The sequence below is a fragment of the Eleutherodactylus coqui genome, chromosome 9, assembly GCF_035609145.1.
Source record: "Eleutherodactylus coqui strain aEleCoq1 chromosome 9, aEleCoq1.hap1, whole genome shotgun sequence".
Lineage (NCBI taxonomy): Eukaryota > Metazoa > Chordata > Amphibia > Anura > Eleutherodactylidae > Eleutherodactylus > Eleutherodactylus coqui.
The window spans coordinates 160,760,549-160,786,224 of NC_089845.1; the positions used below are offsets into that span (position 1 = coordinate 160,760,549).

The window sequence follows — 25,676 nt, forward strand, 5'->3', positions numbered from 1 at the left end:
CTCACCATGTTCCTGTCCTCCCATGTGATCATGTGTATTTATTAAATACGTCTTTAGACTTGTTCCATTATGCCTAAGGAAGAACCCTGTGTAGTTTGGAAAGCTCACTATAACATCATGTATTTTTGTTAGCCATTAAATGGTATCATATCTACAGGATCACTTGGTTTCTCTCACTGAGAACAATCACATTTTGCTCTACAGCTAACACCGGACCAAACCCCTTCTTTCGTGTTACTCTTTGAACACGTTTGCTCTAGATCACACATCATGCCTCTTTCACAGCAGAATTACATCCATGTGCAGAGCATCTCCCCTCTACAGCACATCACCTCCTGCTTGGAGCCCCTGATACCCCTCATCATCCATTGCAGCATTGAGACTTGTGATTTGCAGTCATCTATCTGGACTGACGACCGCAGATCATTGTTTGTATCTAAGCTTTTTCTGATGTTCTTTGCAGAAATTCTATGTTAGCCACAAATAGTCACTGTTATTATGGGGTCAAGTATTGCGTTACGGAGAGAGTTTCCATTTTTTGACTCTCCTGCTGCAGGAATGTCTTGTAGGATGTAGCTGTAATCTGAATGACTATGCCAGAGGAGCGATAGCTAATTCACTTACTGCTATACATAAGGGGTATGTATATTTTTGCAACCATTTTATGGGCACCAATGCATCTCGATGCTAATAATGTAGATTATGATGATATATGACTGTGAGGTTAATTACTGTTAGGTGCCAACAATTTGATGGAGTGTGATATAATGATGGCTAGGTGCTATGACCTTTGCAATGGGGTCCAGGTGCCTTAGGCTATCCTTCTGACCTCCTCTAAGTCACTCAGCCAGTGTCAGGAGACAGTCCAGCAGTTCCCAGACATAGACTCTTTTTTTCCTGTCTTTTAAGGACGTCCCTTACCCAAACTTAGCAGAGGATGCGGAGGAACTACTGACGTCAATGTCAAAGTAAACGGAGGGCTGGTTCTGCACCCCTGCGCTCCTCCGGAGATCGTCCTGTCATTACTGAACATCTGCGGCCGGACCGTCTACACGTGCTGTAAGTAGAGCGCAGATGTTAGACGGAACCATACTGTCATCTACTGGGTCACTCATCCAAAGCTAAGCCTGCCATGTGTGATACTGCCTGCTGGGGTGCTGTATCTAATCCTACCATGTGTGATACTGCCTGCTGGGGTGCTGTATCTAATCCTACCATGTGTGATACTGCCTGCTGGGGTGCTGTATCTAATCCTACCATGTGTGATACTGCCTGCTGAGGTGCTGTATCTAATCCTACCATGTGTGATACTGCCTGCTGGGGTGCTGTATCTAATCCTACCATGTGTGATACTGCCTGCTGGGGTGCTGTATCTAATCCTACCATGTGTGATACTGCCTGCTGGGGTGCTGTATCTAATCCTGCCATGTGTGATACTGCCTGCTGGGGTGCTGTATCTAATCCTACCATGTGTGATACTGCCTGCTGGGGTGCTGTATCTAATCCTACCATGTGTGATACTGCCTGTTGAACTGCTGTATCTAATCCTTTCATGTATGACATTGTATGCTGAACTATGTATCTAATCCTATCACGTGTGATACTGTCTGCTGAGTTCTTGTATCTAATCCTGCTATGTGTGATATTGTGTGCTGAGCTGCTGTATCTAAGTTACTCATGTGTGACAGTGTCTGAGATGTTGTACCTAATCCTGTGATGTGTGATATTAAGCAGCTGTATCTAATGTTATCATATGTGATACTGTCTGATGAGCTGCTGTATCTAATCCTACAGTCTGTTAAATTGGTGTATTTAGGTGTATCACGTTTGATACTGTGTGTGAAGTCGCTCTATCTGAAGCTATCATGTATGATACTGTCTGATAACCTGCTGTATCTAAGTTTATCTTGTGTGTTACGGTATGGTGATACCATCTGCTGGGCTGCTGTATCTAAGCCTATAATACATGATATTGTTGGATGGGTTCTCACCCAGTATAGTTATTGCAGAATGCACATCCATGGACAGTAAATGTAAGTGATGGGATTGGAACAAACCTCATTCACTCAGTGGATTTCAGTGTGGAAAATGTGTGCTATGTGTGCTTATACTCCAAACCATCCATGTGTGATACTGACTGCTAAACTGATGGATCTAATCCTATCATGTATGATAGAATACTGACTGCTGTGATGTATCATGTGTGATATTTAGTGCTCAGCTGATGTATCTAACCCTATCATGTGTGATACTGTCTGTTGAGATGATGTATCTAATCCTATCATGTGTGATATTGTCTGCTGAGCTTTGTATCCAATCCTAGCATGTGTGATACTGTCTGTTGAGATGATGTATCTAACCCTATCATGTGTGATACCGTCTGTTGAGATGATGTATCTAATCCTAGCACGTGTGATACTGTCTGTTGAGATGATGTATCTAATCCTATCATGTGTGATACTGTCTGTTGAGATGATGTATCTAATCCTATCATGTGTGATACAGTACTGACTGCTGTGATGTATCATGTGTAATATTGAGTGCTCAGCTGTGTATCTAATCCTATCACGTGTGATACTGTCTGATGAGCTACTATATCTAGGTTTATCCTGTGTGTCGCTGTCCCCAGTACATATATGACTATCACATACTACTCAGCTGCATCCATTGCACAGGGCTACAGAGCTGATGCTGAGCAGCGCTGATGGATGTGCGGTCCGCACCGGCTGCAGAGCGCAGCGCAGAATTCCATATGTGATTGTCACTTTTTCACTGGACCGTCCTGATTTCTGCAGCAGAGCATCAGTTCTTGTATTCTTAGAACATGTGAATCTGTAGCAGAACGGCGTCCATCAGGTGCAGCAGAGCTGAACTCGTACGGCTCCGTTCACACTTCTGTCGGAGGCTCTATCACAGAATCCGTCACAAATGCTGGAAACGTTAATGAAACCTGACAGACCCGACTACAGTCACCGGGGTCAGCCGACGCCATCGCAATCCGTCATGTCGCAGATCTGTCCGTGTCTGGCAGGCAGTTTACCTCTTTCTATTTCAGTATAGAGGAACTCAGCCTTAAGGGCCATTTAAATGAGATGATTATAGCTCAAAATTCCTTCAGACTAACGAATTCAAGTGATAATCGTCCAGTGTAAATGCAAAAAACATCATTCACTATTCATCCACTATTCGTTATCGCTGACTTCCAGTCAGCATAAAAAACTTCGCCGCTCGCTGGCTTGTCGTTGCGTGTAAACGCTCCCCGCTCAGCGCTTCGTATGCTATGTGAAGTGCTGAGCAAGAAACCCGCTATCCAGTGGTGAACTCTGCCTGTCTAAATGCTCCAAACTGAAGGATTTCGATTTGCTTTCCATTTTTTTGAAAACCCATTGAAATGAATGGAGAAACACAGCAATGGTTATTCCTGTTCTCATTCCGTTCTCCTGCTCCAGAAGCAGACCGGAGTGAATGGGCTCTAACAGTCCAGCTTGTAACGGTCCCGTTCCTCCTGCGTATTGTAACTCTCGTCAGTTCAGATAATGTCCTTTATGGGGTTTCTCCGCAGTCCTATGTAACATTGAAGATCACTCAGCATGGAAGTACCATAAATTGTGTCAAATACATTTATAACCCTTTTACACTGGATGAGAAAGTGTTCAGGATCCCGTGGGAATGTGAAGAATTATCATTCAGTGTAAATGCTGCAACTGAATGATGAAAGAGAATGTGTTCACTTCTTGTTTGGTGCTCAGTCTCTGCATCTATCTATCTATATCTATCTCATATCTATCTATCTATCTATCTATCTCCTATCTATCTTATATCTATCTATCTATCTCCTATTTATCTATCTATCTATCTATCTATCTCATATCTATCTATCTATCTATCTCCTATCTATCTATCTATAAATATCTATCTATCTATCTATCTCCTATCTATCTATCTATCTATCTATCTATCTATCCATCTATCTATCTATCTATCTATCTATCTATCTATCTATCTATCTATCTATCTATCTCATATCTATCTATCTATCTATCTCCTATCTATCTATCTATCTATCTATCTCATATCTATCTATCTATCTATCTATCTATCTATCTATCTATCTATCTCCTATCTATCTATCTATCTAGCTATCTATCTCATATCTATCTATCTATCTATATCTATCTCATATCTATCTATCTCCTATCTATCTATCTATCTATCTATCTATCTCATATCTATCTCATATCTATCTATCTGTCTATCATCCTCATATCTATCTATCTCCTATCTATCTATCTATCTATCTATCTATCTATCTATCTATCTATCTATCTATCTATCTATCACATATCTATCTATCTCATATCTATCTATCTATCTATCTATCTATCTATCTATCTATCTATCTATCTATCTATCTATCTCATATCTATCTATCTATCTATATCTATCTCATATCTATCTATCTATCTCCTATCTATCTATCTATCTCATATCTATCTATCTGTCTATCATCCTCATATCTATCTATCTGTCTATCATCCTCATATCTATCTATCTCCTATCTATCTATCTATCTATCTATCTATCTATCTATCTCATATCTATCTATCTATCTATCTATATTTCTATCTCATATCTATCTATCTATCTATCTCATATCTATCTATCTATCCCATATCTATCTATCTATCTATCTATCTATCTATCTATCTATCTATCTATCTATCTATCTATCGCATATCTATCCCATATCTATCTATCTATCTCATATCTATCTATCTATCTATCTATCTATCGCATATCTATCCCATATCTATCTATCTATCTATCTATCTCATATCTCTCTATCTCATATCTATCTATCGCATATCTATCTCATATCTATCTATCGAATATCTATCTATCTATCTATGTATCTATCGAATATCTATCTATCTATCTCATATCTATGTATCTATCTATCTATCTATCTCATATCTATCTATCTATCTATCTATCTATCTCCTATCTATCTATCTATCTATCTATCTCATATCTCTCTATCTCATATCTATCTATCTATCTATCTATCTATCTATCTATCTATCTATCTATCTATCTATCTGTCTTATATCTATCTATCTATCTCATATCTATCTATCTTTCTATCTATTTATCTATCTATCTCATATCTATCTATCTATCGCATATCTATCTATCTCATATCTATCTATCTATCTATCTATCTCATATCTATCTATCTATCTATCTATCTATCTATCTATCTATCTATCTATCTCATATCTATCTACCTATCTATTTATCTATCTATCTCATATCTACCTATCTATCTATTTATCTCTACATAATACGGGAGGGTTTCTAACATGGTGGACTTCATAGTAGCACCAATCTTTACAATAGTTGTGGTTTTATGAGTATCTTTGAGGATATGTAAAATACTTTTTTCTTTACTTTCATCCAGGGATTTTCATCTTTAAATCTTAAGAATTCGGAGGAAATATCCCATAAATTCCTGGACCACCTGATGGAGCTCGCTGGTCTACAATAGAGGTGCACAAATCTCGGCTTTTCTATACAGTATCTGCACGGAATATCTATATGTATAGATGTAGATATAATGATCAGCTGAATGATTGCAAGCTCTGCTGGGGATACTGGGGATGTTTCAGTACTGAGACCGGCCTAAGTAATAATCTGTGTGACCGTTCCAGCCTCTTAATACATTTGTTGCATCTGGCGGCACCTTCATACTAAAGCTGTGAGCTGATGTAGGTCTCAGCTATAATTTATCCCATACGCAATAATGAATCTGATGAACATGATACCTCAACCCCTAAATTTAAGCCCCATAGACTTTTTGAAAAAAATCTGTAGAGTCCAGCATAAAACTTCAAAAAGTTGTAATTTTGGTTGTTGTATCAAAATTATGACTATTGTACACTCTGAATTTGGTGTACAAAATATAATACATGGGCCCCAATGTTGGTTTTTTCCTATTGAAGTCTATGAGAAAACATCAACAAAACTTCCAAACACAAAACATGTTGCAATTTTCAAAATACACAATGAACATACAAAATACATGTCACAAAATAAATGTACATATTTACTTAGACCGACATCTCCTTAGGATACCATGCTCTGGCATCACTGCAACAATAGTATTAGGAGGTGCAAGCCCTCAGTGCATTGTCATATCTGGCAGCACCTGCGCCAAACTGGAACCCATGCCAACTCTGAGCTGGTGTGGGCCTCAGCTACAACTTACACCAGTTTCTGGAGTAAGTAGTACTAATGTGATGGGCCTTGTACGGTCACTATGCCCAACACAAGGCCCCGCCCACTTCATAAAAAGTGTCTGGTGGTCACAATATCGGCACACGTGTGTAAATGTAGATGTGGTGGTTTTTGCCGCAACCAAAGGCAACGAACAACAAGAAGACCATTTTCCGTGTGATGGCGAACTGATACATTGTTGTCATTCGTTTTATATAATTCCGCATGAAGTTCTGCAGGGAGCCTGTGGATCTTGGTGCAGAATTTACTGCGACTTGCGGTGCCTATTCCATCCTGTGTGAAAGGTCCCTAAAATCCCTACTGTAGGGAGGCTGCAACGGCTTCATGCGGGGGTTTGGAATGACCCCAGAGGGATAGTTTAGACGAGGATTGTTTAGAAAATACTTAATACCTTGTATATAGAAGTGCAGAGAGTGATATTATATACTCCCATCCTCCGTGTGAGGTTTATATAAATATTATTACATTATTCCCGCTTCTAATCGTCTTCAGGATGGCTTTAGATTTATATTTGTTGCATCGTTTCTTTTTCTGGTGGCGTTTAGTCTGCAGTTAGACAATAACTGCTGTCTTCTAATATCTGCCGGGTGATTCAGCTCATGCGGCTTATGTGCATGCTGCACAACCTAGAGTTGTACAGAGGGGGTTGCAGATGCATGAATGTGCATGCAGTTCTGGCTTTAGCTTAGATGGCACCCTGTTATGAACATTTTTTGGCTCCCCCCCCCCCCCCCCCCCCCCACACACACACACATGAGAAAATGGCATATATTGCTCTGATAGGCAGTCTGGCTGTATAGTTATAACTACCCTGTGTCTTCTTGCTGTTCTCAGTCTTGCCATGCTGTATGATCCGTGGCATGGCTTGATTGATTGCCTGTCAGATCACGGTATGATGTAATGCTATGGCATTAAATCATACTGCAGGAACGATCAAAGCAGGGAAAGTTCTTGTCCCCTCTGGGGCTAAAAAAAATACTGTAAAAATTAGTTGAAAGAAAGTTTTACTATTAATAAAAATAAATAAAAAGTAATAAAAGTTTAAAAAAAAACTTTTTTTCATATTTATAACTAGCTGATATGCCCGGTTTCGCCCAAGTTACTTTAATACAGGTGTTTACGTGTTGTTCGCATGGAAAATTTTATAAGTTTGTGGTTACTTTAGAGGAACTGAGGAATAAAATCTGTATATACATATAGAGGAGCGTTAGATTCTCTTCAGGCTGCATGTACTGATCCCCCTCTGCAGAATGTGCCACCCCTCCCACTCTCATCACTTTTACCCTTAAAGGTAACGCCAGGGGCGTACCTAAAGGCTACGGGGCTGTGTGCAAAAATTCAGCTCGGGCCCCTTTTCCCCCGGGCCTCCAACCCTCCACCCCCCTGTACTCATATCTAGATCGTGCTGCATATAGCTGCAAAATGAATTTTTTATACATGATTCAGCCCTAGGTGTAATCTTTCGAAATGTCATGCATTTCCTGCACTACGTGAAAATTTGTTTGTAGCCCCGCAGGCCACTCTCACACACATACCGCTTTTTATCACTATTAGCGTGGTGTCCCGAGCGCCGTACTAACCGCGAAACAGCGCTTCCATTGATTTTAATGGGGTTAATCAAACCTGCGCTCTAATGAAATTTTCTAGAGCTGTCTGTTCTATTTTTGCATTTTCGTGTCTCTCATATCTATTTATCCCATATCTATCTGATATCTATCTATCTCATATCTATGTATCTATCTATCTCATATCTATCTATCTATCTATGTATCTATCTATCTATCTATCTATCTCATATCTATCTATCTATCTCATATCTATCTATCTCATATCTATCTATCTATCTCATATCTATCTATCTATGTATCTATCTATCACCCATCTATCTGATATCTATCTATCTATCTATCTCATATCTATCTATCTGATATCTATCTATCTATCCCATATCTATCTATCTATCTATCTATCACCCATCTATCTATCTAATATCTATCTATCTATCTCATATCTATCTATCTATCTATCTATCTCATATATATTTATCTCATAGCTATTTATCTCATATCTATCTATCTATCTATCTATCTGATATCTATCTATCTATATACTATCTATCTATCCCATATCTATCTATCTATCTATCTATCTATCTATCTATCTATCTATCTATCGATCTCATATATATCTATCTCATATCTATCTATCTCATATCTATCTATCTATCTCATATCTATCAAGCTATCTATCTATCTGATATCTATCTATCTATCCATCTATCTATCACCCATCCATCTGATATCTATGTATCTATCTATCTATCTATCTATCTCATATCTATCTATCTATCTATCTATCTATCTATCTATCTCATATCTATCTATCTATCTATCTATCTATCTATCTATCTATCTGTATTATTGTATCTTGACGCTACCAGAAGGAAGTACTAGTGAAGCCAAGATTGACAGGTGGGTGACGCCCCCTGTACGTGATTGGCTGCACAGCTGGCTGGCCTGCAGGTCCTAGCAGCCCACAAAGGAAGGATTTTTTGGAGCAGCATACAGCAGCCCTTGCTGCAAGGCTCTTCCCCATGTGAACCCAGCCTTACAATTACATTAGTTAAACTGCGGCCTGCTCAGGTTAACTGCTTTGTCAAAAACAATTGTGGCCCTGGAAGGAGTTGTTGTTTTTCTGTAAAACCCCTTGGGCAGATTTGTAAATGCTGAGAGTTGTGGTGATTAGATGAACAGTCTTGTCACCGGAGGACCTTAAAGTAGTTCCCCCCTTGGCCTACAAGAGGCTCTCGGAGGCTCCTTGTGTGTAGTGACCTCTTCATCCGTTTGTAGAGCTTGTTGGCCATTAGATGCCGTTACTACGCAGAGAAGAGATTTCACCCCGTTACCAGAGTCTGAGAGGGGCGTATTATTGGGATGTGAGGAGCTGGATGGTCGTATCGATGAATTGTCCCCACCGACCTTTCTGACCGGACAGTTAGAAGGTGTTGGGACTAGTGGATGGGGGCACACAAGGTGACCGGGCTCAGGACGCCCCCTACAGACCATCAGTAGAGAGGAGCGTCTGACCAGACTGTTAGGAGCTGTTGGGACCAATGGATGTATGAGGGCACACAAGGTGACCGGGCTCAGGACCCCCCTACAGACCATCAGTAGAGAGAAGCGTCTGACCAGACTGTTAGGAGGTATTGGAACCAGTGGATGTTTGAGGGCACACAAGGTGACTGGGCTCAGGACCCCCCTACAGACCATCAGTAGAGAGGAGTGTCTGACCAGACTGTTAGGAGGTGTTGGGACCAGTGGATGGGGGCAGACAAGGTAAGCTGGCTCAGGACGCCCCCTGCAGACCATCAGTAGAGAGAAGCGTCTGACCAGACTGTTAGGAGGTGTTGGGACCAGTGGATGGGGGCACACAAGGTGACCGGGCTCAGGATGCCCCCGACAGACCACCAGTAGAGAGGAGAGTCTGACCAGACTGTTAGGGGGTGTTGGGACCAGTGGATGTGTGGGGGCACACAAGGTGACCGGGCTCAGGAAACCTGACAGACCACCAGTAGAGAATAGCATCTGACCAGTCTGTTAGGAGGTGTTGGGACCAGTGGATGTGTGAGGACACACAAGATAACCAGGCTCAGGACGCCCCCTACAAACCACCAGTAGAGAGGAGCGTCTGATCAGACTGTTAGGAGGTGTTGGGACCAGCGGATGTGTGAGGATACACAAGGTAACTGGGCTCAGGACTCCCCCTATAGACCACCAGTAGAGAGGAGCGTCTGACCAGACTGTTAGGGGGTGTTCGGACCAGTGGATGTGTGAGGGCACATAAGGTGACCGGGCTCGGGACGCCCCGACAGACCACTAGTAGAGAGGAGCGTCTGACCAGACTGTTAGGATGTGTTGGGACCAGCGGATGAGGGCACACAAGGTGACTGGGCTCAGGATGCCCCTACAGACCACCAGTACAGAGGAGCGTCTCACCAGACTGTTAGGAGGCATTGGGACCAGTGGACTTGTGAGGGCACACAAGGTGACCGGGCTCAGGGCGCCCCCTACAAACCAGCAGTAGAGAGGAGAGTCTGATCGTCCGACAAGCACCAGCAGCTCCAACTGTTTTATTGTCCCAAATCCAAAGACTGGGGGCGCCATTGTTGCATGATGTATATAGTGATATTCATCGTGTTCGTATAACCTAGGAATCTTATGTTTACAATTATATACAGCTGGTATAAGCTATACATCTCCCTGTATGTAGTGATATGGACCATACTGGTATAACGTGGGTCTCTCGGTCTCTCCGAAGTATAATTATATAAGTATAGATGCTATAAGCTATACATCTTCCTGTAAATAGTAATATGGAACATACTGGTATAACCAGGGTCTCTCCTGTATATATATATATATATATATATATACAGTTAGTAGAAGTTATACATCTCCTGTATATTTTGATAAGGACCATGATATAAGCTCTGTATCTTCTATATATAATTACTTATTTACCGCTAGCATAAGTTACAGATTTCCTGCATATAGTGATATAGACCATGCTGTTATAACCTTGGGTATCTACTATATATAATTATATATATACTGCTGGTGTAAGTTACACATCCCCCTGTATATAGATATATGGATCATGCTGGTATAACCTGGGTATCTCCTGTATGTAATTATATAAATATAGCTGGTATAAATAATTAATCTCCTGTATCTAATGGTATGGACCATGCTAGTATAAGTTTTATATCTCCTGTATATTTTGATAAGGACCATGCTGGTATAAGCTCTGTATCTTCTATATATAATTACTTATTTACCGCTAGTATAAGTTACAGATCTCCTGTATATAGTAATATAGACCATGCTGTTATAATCTGGGTATCTTCTGTATCTAATTATATATATATATATATATATATATACACACATCTGGTGTAAGTTACACATCCCCCTGTATATAGATATATGGATCATGCTAGTATAACCTGGGGATCTCCTGTATGTAGTTATATAAATATAGCTGGTATAAGTTATCAATCTCCTGTATCTAATGGTATGGACCATGCTAGTATAAATTTTATATCTCCTGTATATGGACCATGCTGCTATAACCTGGGCATCTCCTCTATACAACTATATTTGTATGACTGCTATAAGTTATACATCTCCTTTGTATAGTGATATGGATCATGCTGGTATACGATGGACATTTCCTGTATAAAATTATATATGGACAGCTGGTATACTGTATATATATATATCCCTGTGTATGGATGTATGGACCATGCTGGTAAAATATGTGTATCTCTTGCATATAATTATATATATACAGTTAGTATATGTTATACATATCCCTGCATATTGTGATATGGAGCATGCTGGTATGACCTGGGTATCTCCTGTATATAATTATATATGTACAGCTGGAATAAGTTTTACATCTTTCTGTAAATATTGATATGGAGCATGCTGGTATAACCTGGTCATCTCCTGCCTATAATTCTATATGTACAGCTAATATACGTTATGCATCTCCCTTTATATTTTGATATGGACGATGCTTGTATAACCTGGGTCTCTTCTGTATATATTTATGATATTAAAGGGGTTGTCCCGAGGCAGCAAGTGGGTCTATACACTTCTGTATGGCCATAATAATGCACTTTGTAATATACATTGTGCATTAATTATGAGCCATACAGAAGTTATAAAAAGTTTTTTACTTACCTGCTCCGTTGTTAGCGTCCTCGTTCCCATGGAGCCCGACTAATTTTCGCCCTCCGATGGCCAAATTAGCCGCGCTTGCGCAGTCCGGGTCTTCTGTAGTCTTCTATGGAGCCGCTCGTGCCAGAGAGCGGCTCCGTGTAGCTCCGCCCCGTCACGTGCCGATTCCAGCCAATCAGGAGGCTGGAATCGGCAGTGGACCGCACAGAAGAGCTGCGGTCCACGAAGCAAGAGGTTCCCGGCGGCCATCTTCACAGGTAAGTATAGAAGTCACCGGAGCGCGGGGATCAAGGTAAGCGCTCCGGTAAGCTGTCTGTACGTCCCTGCATCGGGGTTGTCTCGCGCCGAACGGGGGGGGGGTTGAAAAAAAAACAAACCCGTTTCGGCGCGGGACAACCCCTTTAAATATATTTATGAAAAGTTATACATTCTGTATATAGTGAAATTGACCATGCTGGTAAACCCTGGGCCTCTCCAGTGTATAATTTTATATGTACAGATGGTATAAGTTATACATCTCCTATATAAAGTGCCATGCTGGTATACCATAAAGACCATGCTCGTATACCCTGTATATTTCCTGTATATCATTATATATGCACAGTACAACCTGGCCATCTTCTGTATATGATTACATATATACAGCTGGCATAGGTTATATACCTCCTTGCATATTCTGAAATGGGCCATGCTAGTATTACCTGGGTATCTTTGTATACAATTATATACAGCTGGTATAAGTTATTCATCTCCCAATATATAGTGATATGGACTATATGTACAGCTGGTATACGTTATACAACTCACTATATAGAGTGATATGGACCGTGCTGGTATAACTTGGGGACCTTCTGTACACAATTATACATCTACAGTTGGTATAAGTTTTACATGTATATAGTGATATGGAGCATGCTGGTATAACCTGGGTATCTCCTGTATATAATTATATATGTACAGCTGGTATAAGTTAAACATCTCTCTGTATATAGTGATATGGACAATGTTGGTGTAACCTGGTGTCTCTTGTATATTATTATATGCATACAGTGAGTAGAAGTTATATATTTCTTGTATATAGTGATATGGACCATGCTGGTATAACCTGAGTCTCAAATGTGCATGATTATGTATGTACAGCTCGTATAAGTTCTACATTCCCTTTATATGAAATACGGACCATGCTGGTATAACCTGGGTTTCTCCAGTGTATAATTATAAAGTACAGATGCTATATAGTCATATGGAACATACTAGTGTATGGTAGACGTTGGTAGAAGTTATACATCTCCTGTATATTTTGATAAGTATCATGCTGGGATAACCTCTGTATCTTCTGTATATAATTACTTATTTACCAGTGGTATCAGTTATATATGTCTGCATATAGAGTGTAAAGGACGATGCTGGTATAACCTGTGTATCTCCTGTACATAATTATATATGTACAGCAAGTAAAGTTATAAATCTCCTGTATATAGTGATATGGAGCATGCTGGTAAAACCTGGATATCTCCTGTATATAGTGATATGGAGCATGCTGGTATAACCTGGGTATCTCTGTATATAATTATATATGTACAGCTGGCAAAGTTATACATCTCCTGTATATAGTGATATGAAGTATGCTGGTATAACCTGGGTATCTCCTATATATAATTATATATGTACAGCTGGTAAAGTTATACATCTCCTGTATATAGTGATATGGAGCATCCTGGTATAACCTAGGTATCTCCTGTATATAATTATATATGTACAGCTGGTAAAGTTATACATCTCCTGTATATAGTGATATGGAGTATGCTGGTATAACCTGGGTATCTCCTGTATATAGTGATATGGAGCGTGCTGGTATAACCTGGGTATCTCTGTATATAATTATATATGTACAGTTGGCAAAGTTATACATCTCCTGTATATAGTGATATGGAGCATGCTGGTATTACCTTTATATCTTATGTATATAATTACTTATTTACCGCTGGTATCAGTTATATATTTCTCCATATAAACTGACAAGGACAATGTTGGTATAACCTGTGCATCTCCTGTACATAATTATATATGTACAGCTGGTAAAGTTGTACATCTCCTGTATATAGCAATATTGAGCATGCTGGTATAACCTGGGTATTTCTTGTATATAATTATATATGTACAGCTGGTATAAGTTATACATCTCCTGTATATAGTGATATGGAGCATGCTGATATAACCTGGGTATCTCCTGTATATAGTGATATGGAGCATGCTGGTATAACCTGGGTATCTCCTGTATATAATTATATATGTACAGCTAGCAAAGTTATACATCTCCTGTATATAGTGATATGGAGAATGCTAGTATAACCTGGGTATCTCTGTATATAATTATATATGTACAGCTGGTAACATTATATATCTCCTATATATAGTCATATGGAGCATACTGATATAACCTGGGTATCTTCTGTATATAGTGATATGGAGCATGCTGGTACAACCTGGGTATCTCTGTAAATAATTATATATGTACAGCTGGTATAAGTTATGCATCTTCTATATAGAGTAATATGGAGCATACTGGTATAACCTGGGTATTTCCTGTATATAGTGATATGGAGCATGCTGGTATAACCTGGGTATCTCCTGTAAATAGTGATATGGAGCATGCTGGTATAACCTAGGTATCTCTGTATATAATGATATATGTATAGCTGGTATAATTTATACATCTCCTGCATATAGTGATATGGAGCATGCTGGTATAACCTGGGTATCTCCTGTATATAATTATATATGTACAGCTAGCAAAGTTATACATCTCCTGTATATAGTGATATGGAGAATACTGGTATAACCTGGGTATATCTGTATATAATTATATATGTACAGCTGGTAACGTTATACATCTCCTGTATATAGTGATATGGAGCATGATGGTATAATCTGGGTATCTCTGTATATAATGATATATGTATAGCTGTATTAGTTATACATCTCCTGTATATAGTGATATAGAGCATGCTGGTATAACCTGGGTATCTCCTGTACATAATTATATATGTACAGCTGGTAAAGTTGTACATCTCCTGTATATAGTAATATTGAGCATGCTGGTATAACCTGGGCCTCTCCTGTATATAATTATATATATACAGCTGGTATAAATAATACATCTCCCAGTATGTAGTAATATGAACCATGCTGGTATAACCTGGGTATCTTCTGTATATATGTGTAAAGCAGGTATGAGTTACACTTTGATTTGGGGTCACTGCTTTGCTAAGTAATAAATGTCAGTATTCTTCTGTTCTAGATATTCTTGGACTTGTCATTTCCCGCTGTTTCTGTCGGGTCTTCAGAGCATTACGTGTTTGTTACTGATCAGCGGATTATTTTTGGCCAGTTGTGCAGCAGAATATTTTTGCCTTGTCTGTGTGATCGGTGCGCGACACTTTGTAATCTCCCTTCTTTGTACTAATTGTCCGTATTGCAATGTTACCTTGTTGTGTGTCATGCCCAGTCGGTGGTGCATCAGTATTTGTCCCCGGTGGATACATTGTATCACACAACACCAGAAATATGTACTAGTTACAGTTAGAGCGCTGGGTGAGCTGTCAATAGTAATCTGCTCACATATATCACCCATATCACCCGTGTAAATGACCAGTGGATTTAACCCTTTGCAGTCCTATTTTGTATTCAGGGTTTTTCTAGGGTTCTTTCTCTTTCTGCTATTATACAATGGCGCCATCTGCTGGCTAGAACCAGTACTGTAGTATATGACATGCTGGAGAGGCCCCCTGACAACAGGGCGGCCAGTAATCCACAGTAAGAATACCCTGCCGGACATCTTCCGACATCGGAGCTGTACAGCCATCAAACGGAATGTCTTTAGACGTTAGACAGTGGATTGGAAAGGGTTAAATTATATAATTCGCGAGCCCTCGCACTTTGATGCAATTTTTATGCGATTGCGATGCGATTTGTTTTATTTTTACTATTGAAACAACATGCCGTATGAACATGAATGTCGCAGAGACTCGGTACATTTTTCTTGCAAGACTTATTGCACTTGCAGCGGAAATCGCAGGATTGCAAGTGTGAACCCAGGCCAACATGGCACTGAGAGAAAACGCATCACATCTTCGCACGTGCAATTTTAGGGCACTTTTTAAATTACTCCCATAGAAAATATTGGGTGATATTACTAAAAAAAAAGCAGAAGCTGCAAATGATGTATTTCACAGCAGAGAGAACAGTCAGCCACATGAATACTCTCTGCAGATAATGAGTTGTATTTCTGTGCATCTCGGCGGTGTGATTACAGCCTGACAGTCTTATTTTTCCAATAGAAATAACATCTACTTTTCACACACATGAAATACGGGAAAACGGAATGTTTGGCGAATGGCGATGCAATCACAGCGACCATCGCAGCTTTGCCAGTGCGATATCAGTTCGAATTTCTTGTACCGATATCACACTCGTACATGTAAATGTAGCCTCAGAGAAATAAATGTGTGCGGATATGCTGAGAGATGCTGCTTGGAAAATCCTATTTAAGGCCAGTGTGAGACGAGCGAATAAAAAAACATCCGTAATACGGATCTATATTCCGGATGTGTTTCACGAGATTTCCGATCCGTATGTCATCAGTTTTTATCCGTTTTTGCCTTTGTATTTTCATTGTTTTCTGTCGTGCGTATAAATTTACGGAGGCAAATACGCAAAAAATAGATCATGCGGTATTTTCCAAAAATGGCTGTAAAAAATACAGCGACGTGATTAGCGCTAAAGATTTACATTAGCTCCGTGAGTGCTTTTTCCCTCACAGCCTCGCTGCGAGATAGAAGAGTCGCAGTATGTTCAATTTTTCTGTAAGTCCGCAGAAATCTCGCCAATTGTTTCCCATGGGTGTGAAAGTGGCATCACGCTCACAGGTACAGGCGAGGGCGATTTAAGATTTTTTCCTATTAAAAATATGTGCAATTTGCACGCTCGTTAAAATCGACTCTTCAGCAATGCGATTTTCTCGCAAATCTCAATACAGTTGCGGTGACCATTGCGATATTGGTCTAAGAATGCACCCTATACTTCATGCGTGTAATATGTGGTGCGAAAAGCCCATTGATTTCTATTGGACAACTTGTATTACAGGTGTGGGAAAAAAACGCGGCACGTCCTATTTTGGTGTATATTACACGTGTATTACATGCCAATATAGTCTATGGGGATGGGACATACTCAGCAAATATGCATGAACATACGAATTGCAGTGCACTATGTATTTTACACGTGTAATAAATATGCGCATGGCATGCAGGACATGTACGCCCGTGTGAGAGAGCCCTAAGTGTTTCATGGTGGAAGAACCAGGCTCCCTGCAGCGCAGAGTATGTCAGGAGAGAAGTGTGCTGATCGTGTGGGAATGAGGGGAACTTAGGGCTTAAACCGATGGGCTGGTTTTTGTGCCATTTTTGTGATAATCACGGCCGCACAACGGGACAAAACGAAACTATTAATTTCAATGGTTTCGCTTTCACTATTGGGATTCTTGCCCGTTAATTGGGAGAAAAGATTGGCCTTACCCCTATCTTTCTTGCATGTGGTTAATACTAGGGAAGGACCTATCTTATTGCAATTTTTTTTAGTGGCGCTGGAAGCGGTCGTCTGCTGTTATAGCCCATCTGTGCGGAGGATCGGCGAGTTGTGCATTCAGACATGTTAGTTGGAGCCCCAGTGTTACACTCGGCTGCTCCTGACTGTGCAGCGCCTGTTGGTCACAACGATTCCTGACATCCTCCTCTGACCCCTGTCGGTGATGAGTTGTTTCCGTCCTCAGTATCCCCTTTTGCTGCATGGTTTTCCTCGATCATGCCATTCTTGGTATACCGTTACATGAGAAAACCCCATGCAGTTGGCAGTGAGGCCCTGGCTAGTCTAGCACAGATGACCGGGCCTCGTTGGAAGTCGCTCCGATCATTAGACTTTCCCATCTAATGTGGATTCACACTAAAACTGATCCATGAAAATCATGTCATATGATTTTATGCTGCACTCCGGGGTCATGGGGGGAATTCCCATACAGGGAAGCGCCAATTGTCCAATTGTGGAAGGGTTGGGGACTCTAGTAAAAGGGCCAGTCTGTGTAATAACGAGAGATGTAATAACAGAATACATTGTATCCTCTTCTGTCTATTTGTAACAATCTCTTTCCTGACGCGTTCTACTTTAGTAACTAATAGATGGTTTGTCATGAAATGCATTTCCCGGACATCCTACACAGCAGCTCATACTTATGGGGATTAATCGTCCGTATGTACAGAATGTGCTGGACTACAGGAAAGAGGAATTACATAGGTGAATTCTACCTTTTGTACCATGTTACATATATCGAGTCTCTATTATATGTATTGGAAATACCTGTCTGATGTGATTTTGCCCTGGTTTGACTGTGCCAAGGGATAGGGTCATGTTCTAACAAAATGTTTGAGAAATGCAATAAAATTATGTGAATGCAAAAATACAGCTCTGCACGACCCAGAGGAGCTTTCAGAGGGAATTATTGAGGTTATGGTAATCCTACGATTTTACGCCGATTCTCCTGTGACCTAATGTGGCCATATAGCCCTACTGTAGTGCTTATCAAATTTAACTAAATCATAACTAAACTTTCAAAAAACTTTTCTGACATTTCGCTATCACATTTGATTAGTGAGGTCTGGGGGCTGAGATCCCCACTGATCAGAAGAACAAAGGGGAAGATGCAGACATCTGAGTACTGTGCCCATTTGGTGTTGCTGAGCTGTGTACAGGCTCAACATAAGGTCTAGGAGTCTGTACACACTTGCCAATCACATCCGAGGGGTCACAAAGCTCAGCCAAGCGCTTCTGCCTCTTTGTTTTAGCAATTGGGGGTGTCAGCATGGCCGGCCTTAGCTACATGTGACAATTGCGGTTGCATACTAGGCAAATGTAGGGTAGGAGCGATCACGCCCCCTTAGGTCCACCTGGCCAGACTAGCTTCCTCCTTCATGTGGTAGCTTGTGGGGAGCTACGTGAATCATCCTGCTCCTGGCTCTGTCTGCTCAGCTCTGATGTTCTGAGGTCCCACCGTCAGTCCATTGGTGCCCCCATAACACAATTGCTTAGTTCTGCTGCTATATTTTTGGTATGAGCTTGGATATCTTACTGAATGTATTATGCGCTTGGTGCTGGTATTGTATTAATGCACTGAGCTTGGTTGTGGTGATGTATTTATATTGTGAGCTTGGTTATGGTACTGCATTTGTTATAAGCTGGGTACTGATTCAATAGTTATGTTATGATCTTGGTTCTGACGCTGTAGTTATGCACTCAGGTTGGCTTTAGGACTGTATTTATGTTATGAGCTTGGTTCTGGTATAATATTTATTCATGGAGCTGTTCTGGTGCTGTATTTTTTTTTTAATGTTTTTATTAAACAATCAAGACATATATCCAAATTACAATATCATCTCAGTTATTCTTGACCTTTTCAAAGTTCAGTGCTCAAATCAAGACATATAGCAGTATATTGCAGAGTAGTTCTTGATTGTCCATTGACAAATATATATTTGGACACAATCTCGACATTTTTTCCTTATTTTATAAGTGAACATCCTAATAAAACAAAACAGAAAATAAATAAATAAAAATTAAGCAGTTGGACCTGCTCTGACCCCAGAACTGTGTCTAGTTTCCTTATTATCTTGGTATTGGCATGTCAAATACGTCTGCTTGTACTTTGGAGACCCGACGGAGGACATAAAGACCCCTCGTGGTAACGGCACGGTCAGTATAGCACTCCAGATGGGATCATCTCCCGACACCATTTGTGGTAAAAACAGTTTCTCAATTTCTCTCTGACTCTCTGCGGCAGCAGCTGGACAAAGCTTCCCCATGTTTCATAAAAGGACTACACCATCCTCTCCTTGAGCAAAGATATAGATCTTGATCTAGGTATCCAAAAATCACCCATAAGGGCTCCCGTGGGCAGAAATTTGTCAAAGGTGTGATGGTATATTCCTGAATCCGGGACCAAAAAACCTGGATCTGGGATTGCCCCTACAATGGTATAAATTGGCATTTGGTGCTTTGCATGTAAAGAAGTTTGGGGTGAGATATATTCCCATGTGATATCCTCTCATAGGGGTTAGGCAGGGGCGTAACTATAGAGGATGCAGGGGATGCGGTTGCACCCTGGCCCAGGAGCCTTAGGGGGCCCATAAGGCCTCTCTTCTCCATATAGGGAGCCCAGTACTATGAATAAAGCATTATAGTTGGGGGCCCTGTTACAGATTTTGCATTGGGGCCCAGAAGCTTCAAGTTATGTCTCTGTGCAGCATGGTTTAGGTATGGGTACAGGTACAGATAGAGGGGGGGCCCCAAACAGGATGAAGAGAAAAGAGGGACCTTCCGGTGCCGCCGAGGCGGACGAAAACATCACAGGGCATACAAGAGATCCCGACGGGGTGATGACCCGATCCACGAAACGACCACCGCTGATGGACTTCAGGAAATAGTGGATGTTGGAGCTTGTGAACCTACCAGTGACGGTATTGTAATCAACATTTCTTCCAGGGTATTGACATCAGATGAGACGACTGTATTGGGCAAGGGTCTATCATTTTGCTGTGTAACTTCTATGAATTGGTTTGATCTTAATCTTGATGTACAGCGTTTATTCAGAAATTTAAGGCTTAAAAATCAATTTTCCTCACAACCATCACGTACGGTTGCACAGACCACTACACCGGGGTCTTTTTCCCTGGTTGGAACTGGTCTTCGCAACAAAAGTACGTATCAACCACCTACATCAAATCCTCAAATTGAAGTATTTGCTAAATTAGTATTAAAAGATATTGAAAAACTGAGATCCAAAACATTGGGTAACAAGAGGAGGCTTAAGAATAACCTTAATATGAGGGAAAGGAAAGCCCTTAATTCTCTTGCGCAGGATGATGCGATTGTGGTTAAACCAGCCGATAAGGGTGGAGCAATAGTCGTGATGGATACCAGTATGTACACAACAGAAGTGTTCAGACAATTAAATGATGAAAATGTTTATGAAAAATTGCGATCGGACCCTACCATACGGTTTCAATTACAATTAAGGGGAATGTTGAATGAGGCACTATGGGCAGGTTTGATCGATAAAAAGCTGTTGAAATTCCTTGATATCCAGCACCCCATTGTTCCCACTTTATACACCCTCCCAAAGGTCCACAAGGATCCCCAGAATCCCCCTGGGAGACCGATTGTTTCAGGCAGAAACTCACTCTTCTGCAATATCGCACGATTTTTAGACAAGGTCCTGAGGCGTTTTGCAGATGAGGCGGATTCACACATCAGGGATACATCTGACTTTTTGAAAAAAATTGCATCGTTTGATATGACCGAAGATGTTATCTTGGTCACCTTTGATGTGACTGCGCTATACACCTCTATCAGTCACGATAAAGGGATAGATGCCGTCAGACAATTTCTGATGGCATCGGATATGTCCTCTGAGTGCATGCAGTTTGCCCTGTCGCTGCTGGAGTACATCCTCCGCAACAATTATTTTTTGTTTGGGGGGGTGTACTACAGACAGCGACAGGGCACTGCTATGGGCTCTAATGTGGCGCCAACATACGCCAACATTTTTGTGCGCCAATTTGAGGAGAAGTATATTTATACCTCCATATATGCGGCGTCGTTGGTGTACTGGGGTCGGTACATCGACGACGTGTTTGCTTTATGGAAGGGTTCGCTCCAAACATTACAGGAATTCCATACCTTTTTAAACGCTATTTACCCAGAACTTCAGTTCACTATGTCTTACTCCATTGTGGAAATCCAATTCCTTGACGTTTTGATTAAAAGACAAGGAATGGGATTGGTAACGGATCTTTACACAAAAAAGACAGATCGGAACAGTTTATTGCTCTATAGTAGCAACCATCCGGTCGCCATGAAGGACTCACTACCATGGAGTCAACTTTTACGAGTGCGAAGAATAGCACACGATCAAACCATTGATTTAAGATTGGATGAGATGTGTAGGAGGTTCCTAGGTAGGGGATACCCTGCACCAATCATCACAAAAGCTGCCATACGAGCTAGGGCAATACCACAACAAGATCTTTTGACACCTAAATTAAAGAAACAGACAATGGACAGGATTCCGTTTGTCAGTACCTTTAATAGTCTTAGTGGAACCGTTGGTAACATTATCAAAAAACATTGGCCACTGCTGACATTAGATGGGGCTGTAATACCTGAATTTAAAAATAAGCCTATAAATGCATATAGAAGAGGTAGAAACATAGGTGACCAACTGGTCCACTCACACTTTGCTTCACACAAATCAGCCGTCCAGAGTTTCTTTAAACCCCCTAGAAAGGGGAACTTCCCATGCCTTGCCTGTAGTTGTTGTAACAATTTGGTGAGGGGTGACGAATTTCGGCATCCTCTCAGGGGCAATAGGTACAAGATACAGGGGAGATATACTTGTGCTTCACCATACGTGATCTACCTCATCACCTGCCCATGTGGCCTTGGGTATGTGGGTGAAACCACTATGGAGGTGAGATCACGTATGGTGAAGCACAAGAGTACAATTCGGACGGAAAATCTACAATTACCTGTATCGCGACATTTTTTGGAGGCTAAACACAACATCAGCCAGTTCAAATTTAGGGTCATTGATCATGTCCCCGTACTTCCACGGGGGGGTGATAGAGAATTTTTATTAAAAAAGCGTGAGTTAAAATGGATATACGAGTTGGACACCATGCACCCAAAAGGGCTTAATCAGGAGTACATTTTTCAGCCGTTCTTGTAAATCTTGTTACACACATCAGTATATGAATTGTACATATGTTTTATTAATGAATTTTTTATGGGTATATGTGTAATTGTATTCTTTTTGTTTTGTTTACACAGGTTGTTGGTCTCTCGCTGGTTCCCTCGCCACACGTCTGAGATATGACGGTCCATTATTTCATCATCTTGAAGAAAAAATATAGATTCATGCATAGTGATGTATAGTATCAATAAAATCACAATTTGACTAGGCAGTTAACAGTTGGTGTTCTGCTCTTTTTTATTGGTTTATACAATGGGTTAACATTGGACTATTCATACTCTATGGGTGAGAATGTATATTATTAGATAAGATAGCCTTTGTCAACGTGAATAGACCTGGAAGGGATGACTTTCTAGATGAATATGGGGACATTACTTGATAATACCAGTAGGTTGTTGATATACCCCTTTTTTATTAGATATAGAACATCACAGTAATGATAAAAGGTCATCTATATTATATTGGATAGATATATTCTCCCTGTGATAGGATGGAGGGCTGAGTCGGCCTTGAGCCTGATTCATGTGGGAATCGAACTTGCAACCTCCAGGTCGTAGGTGAGAGCTTACACTCTGCACCACACGAGGCTCATATGACATCATCAACGATGCGCCAGATAACAGCTGAGACGTGTGGAGAGAGGTAATCAGTGATGAGACACTCCTGTGCATGTTTGTATGTCATTGGTTAATGGTGTTCACATTTCCTATATATATGGTGCACTTTGTATGATATGTATTGGCTTGAGGAAGGTCTATTACGACCGAAACGTTGCCGTAATTTTTGTAATGGGGAAATAAATCTTGTATTTTTCTACATTGCTGAATGCTGCCAGTCACTATTTCCTTATTCCATCCTCCTCTGACCCCTGTCGGTGATGAGTTGTTTCCGTCCTCAGTATCCCCTTTTGCTGCATGGTTTTCCTCGATCACGCCATTCTTGGTATACCGTTACATGAGAAAACCCCATGCAGTTGGCAGTGAGGCCCTGGCTAGTCTAGCACAGATGACCGGGCCTCGTTGGAAGTCGCTCCGATCATTAGACTTTCCCATCTAATGTGGATTCACACTGAAACTGATCCATGAAAATCATGCCATGTGACTTTATGCTGCACTCTCGGGTCACGGGGGGAATTCCCATACAGGGAAGCGCCAATTGTCCAATTGTGGAAGGGTTGGAGACTCTAGTAAAGGGGCCAGTCTGTGTAATACCGAGAGATGTAATAACAGAATACATTGTATCCTCTTCTGTCTATTTGTAACAATCTCTTTCCTGACGCGTTCTACTTTAGTAACTAATAGATGGTTTGTCATGAAATGCATTTCCCGGACGTCCTACACAGCAGCTCATACTTATGGGGATTAACCCTCAATATGTACAGAATGTGCTGGACTACAGGAAAGAGGAATTACATAGGTGAATTCTACCTTTTGTACCATGTTACATATATCGAGTCTCTATTATATGTATTGGAAATACCTGTCTGATGTGATTTTGCCCTGGTTTGACTGTGCCAAGGGATAGGGTCATGTTCTAACAAAATGTTTGAGAAATGCAATAAAATTATGTGAATGCAAAAATACAGCTCTGCACGACCCAGAGGAGCTTTCAGAGGGAATTATTGAGGTTATGGTAATCCTACGATTTTACGCCGATTCTGCTGTGACCTAATGTGGCCATATAGCCCTACTGTAGTGCTTATCAAATTTAACTAAATCATAACTAAACTTTCAAAAAAGTTTTCTGACATTTCGCTATCACATTTGATTAGTGGGGTCTGGGGGCTGAGATCCCCACTGATCAGAAGAACAAAGGGGAAGATGCAGACATCTGAGTACTGTGCCCATTTGGTGTTGCTGAGCTGTGTACAGGCTCAACATAAGGTCTAGGAGTCTGTACACACTTGCCAATCACATCCGAGGGGTCACAAAGCTCAGCCAAGCGCTTCTGCCTCTTTGTTTTAGCAATTGGGGGTGTCAGCATGGCCGGCCTTAGCTACATGTGACAATTGCGGTTGCATACTAGGCAAATGTAGGGTAGGAGCGATCACGCCCCCTTAGGTCCACCTGGCCAGACTAGCTTCCTCCTTCATGTGGTAGCTTGTGGGGAGCTACGTGAATCATCCTGCTCCTGGCTCTGTCTGCTCAGCTCTGATGTTCTGAGGTCCCACCGTCAGTCCATTGGTGCCCCCATAACACAATTGCTTAGTTCTGCTGCTATATTTTTGGTATGAGCTTGAATATCTTACTGAATGTATTATGCGCTTGGTGCTGGTATTGTATTAATGCACTGAGCTTGGTTGTGGTGATGTATTTATATTGTGAGCTTGGTTATGGTACTGTATTTGTTATAAGCTGGGTACTGATTCAATATTTATGTTATGATCTTGGTTCTGACGCTGTAGTTATGCACTCAGGTTGGCTTTAGGGCTGTATTTATGTTATGAGCTTGGTTCTGGTATCATATTTATTCATGGAGCTGTTCTGGTGCTGTATTTTTTTTAATGTTTTTATTAAACAATCAAGACATATATCCAAATTACAATATCATCTCAGTTATTCTTGACCTTTTCAAAGTTCAGTGCTCAAATCAAGACATATAGCAGTATATTGCAGAGTAGTTCTTGATTGTCCATTGACAAATATATATTTGGACACAATCTCGACATTTTTTCCTTATTTTATAAATGAACATCCTAATAAAACAAAACAGAAAATAAATAAATAAATAAAAATTTCTGCTTGTACTTTGGAGACCCGACGGAGGACATAGAGACC

The 25,676-nt window shown here is 40.7% G+C and overlaps 1 protein-coding gene across 3 annotated transcripts in view; it reads left to right on the forward strand.

Annotated features, from left to right (window-relative positions):
- Positions 1 to 945: 945 nt before the first annotated feature.
- Positions 946 to 25,676, forward strand: part of GPR20 (G protein-coupled receptor 20) — a 73,709-nt gene continuing 48,978 nt past the window's right edge. The window contains exons 1-2 of one of the 3 annotated variants that reach the window (XM_066578736.1): positions 952 to 1,059; positions 5,462 to 5,550. The gene's annotated coding sequence lies outside the window, so the exon portion shown is untranslated. The other 2 variants (XM_066578738.1, XM_066578739.1) reach the window with 2 other exon arrangements.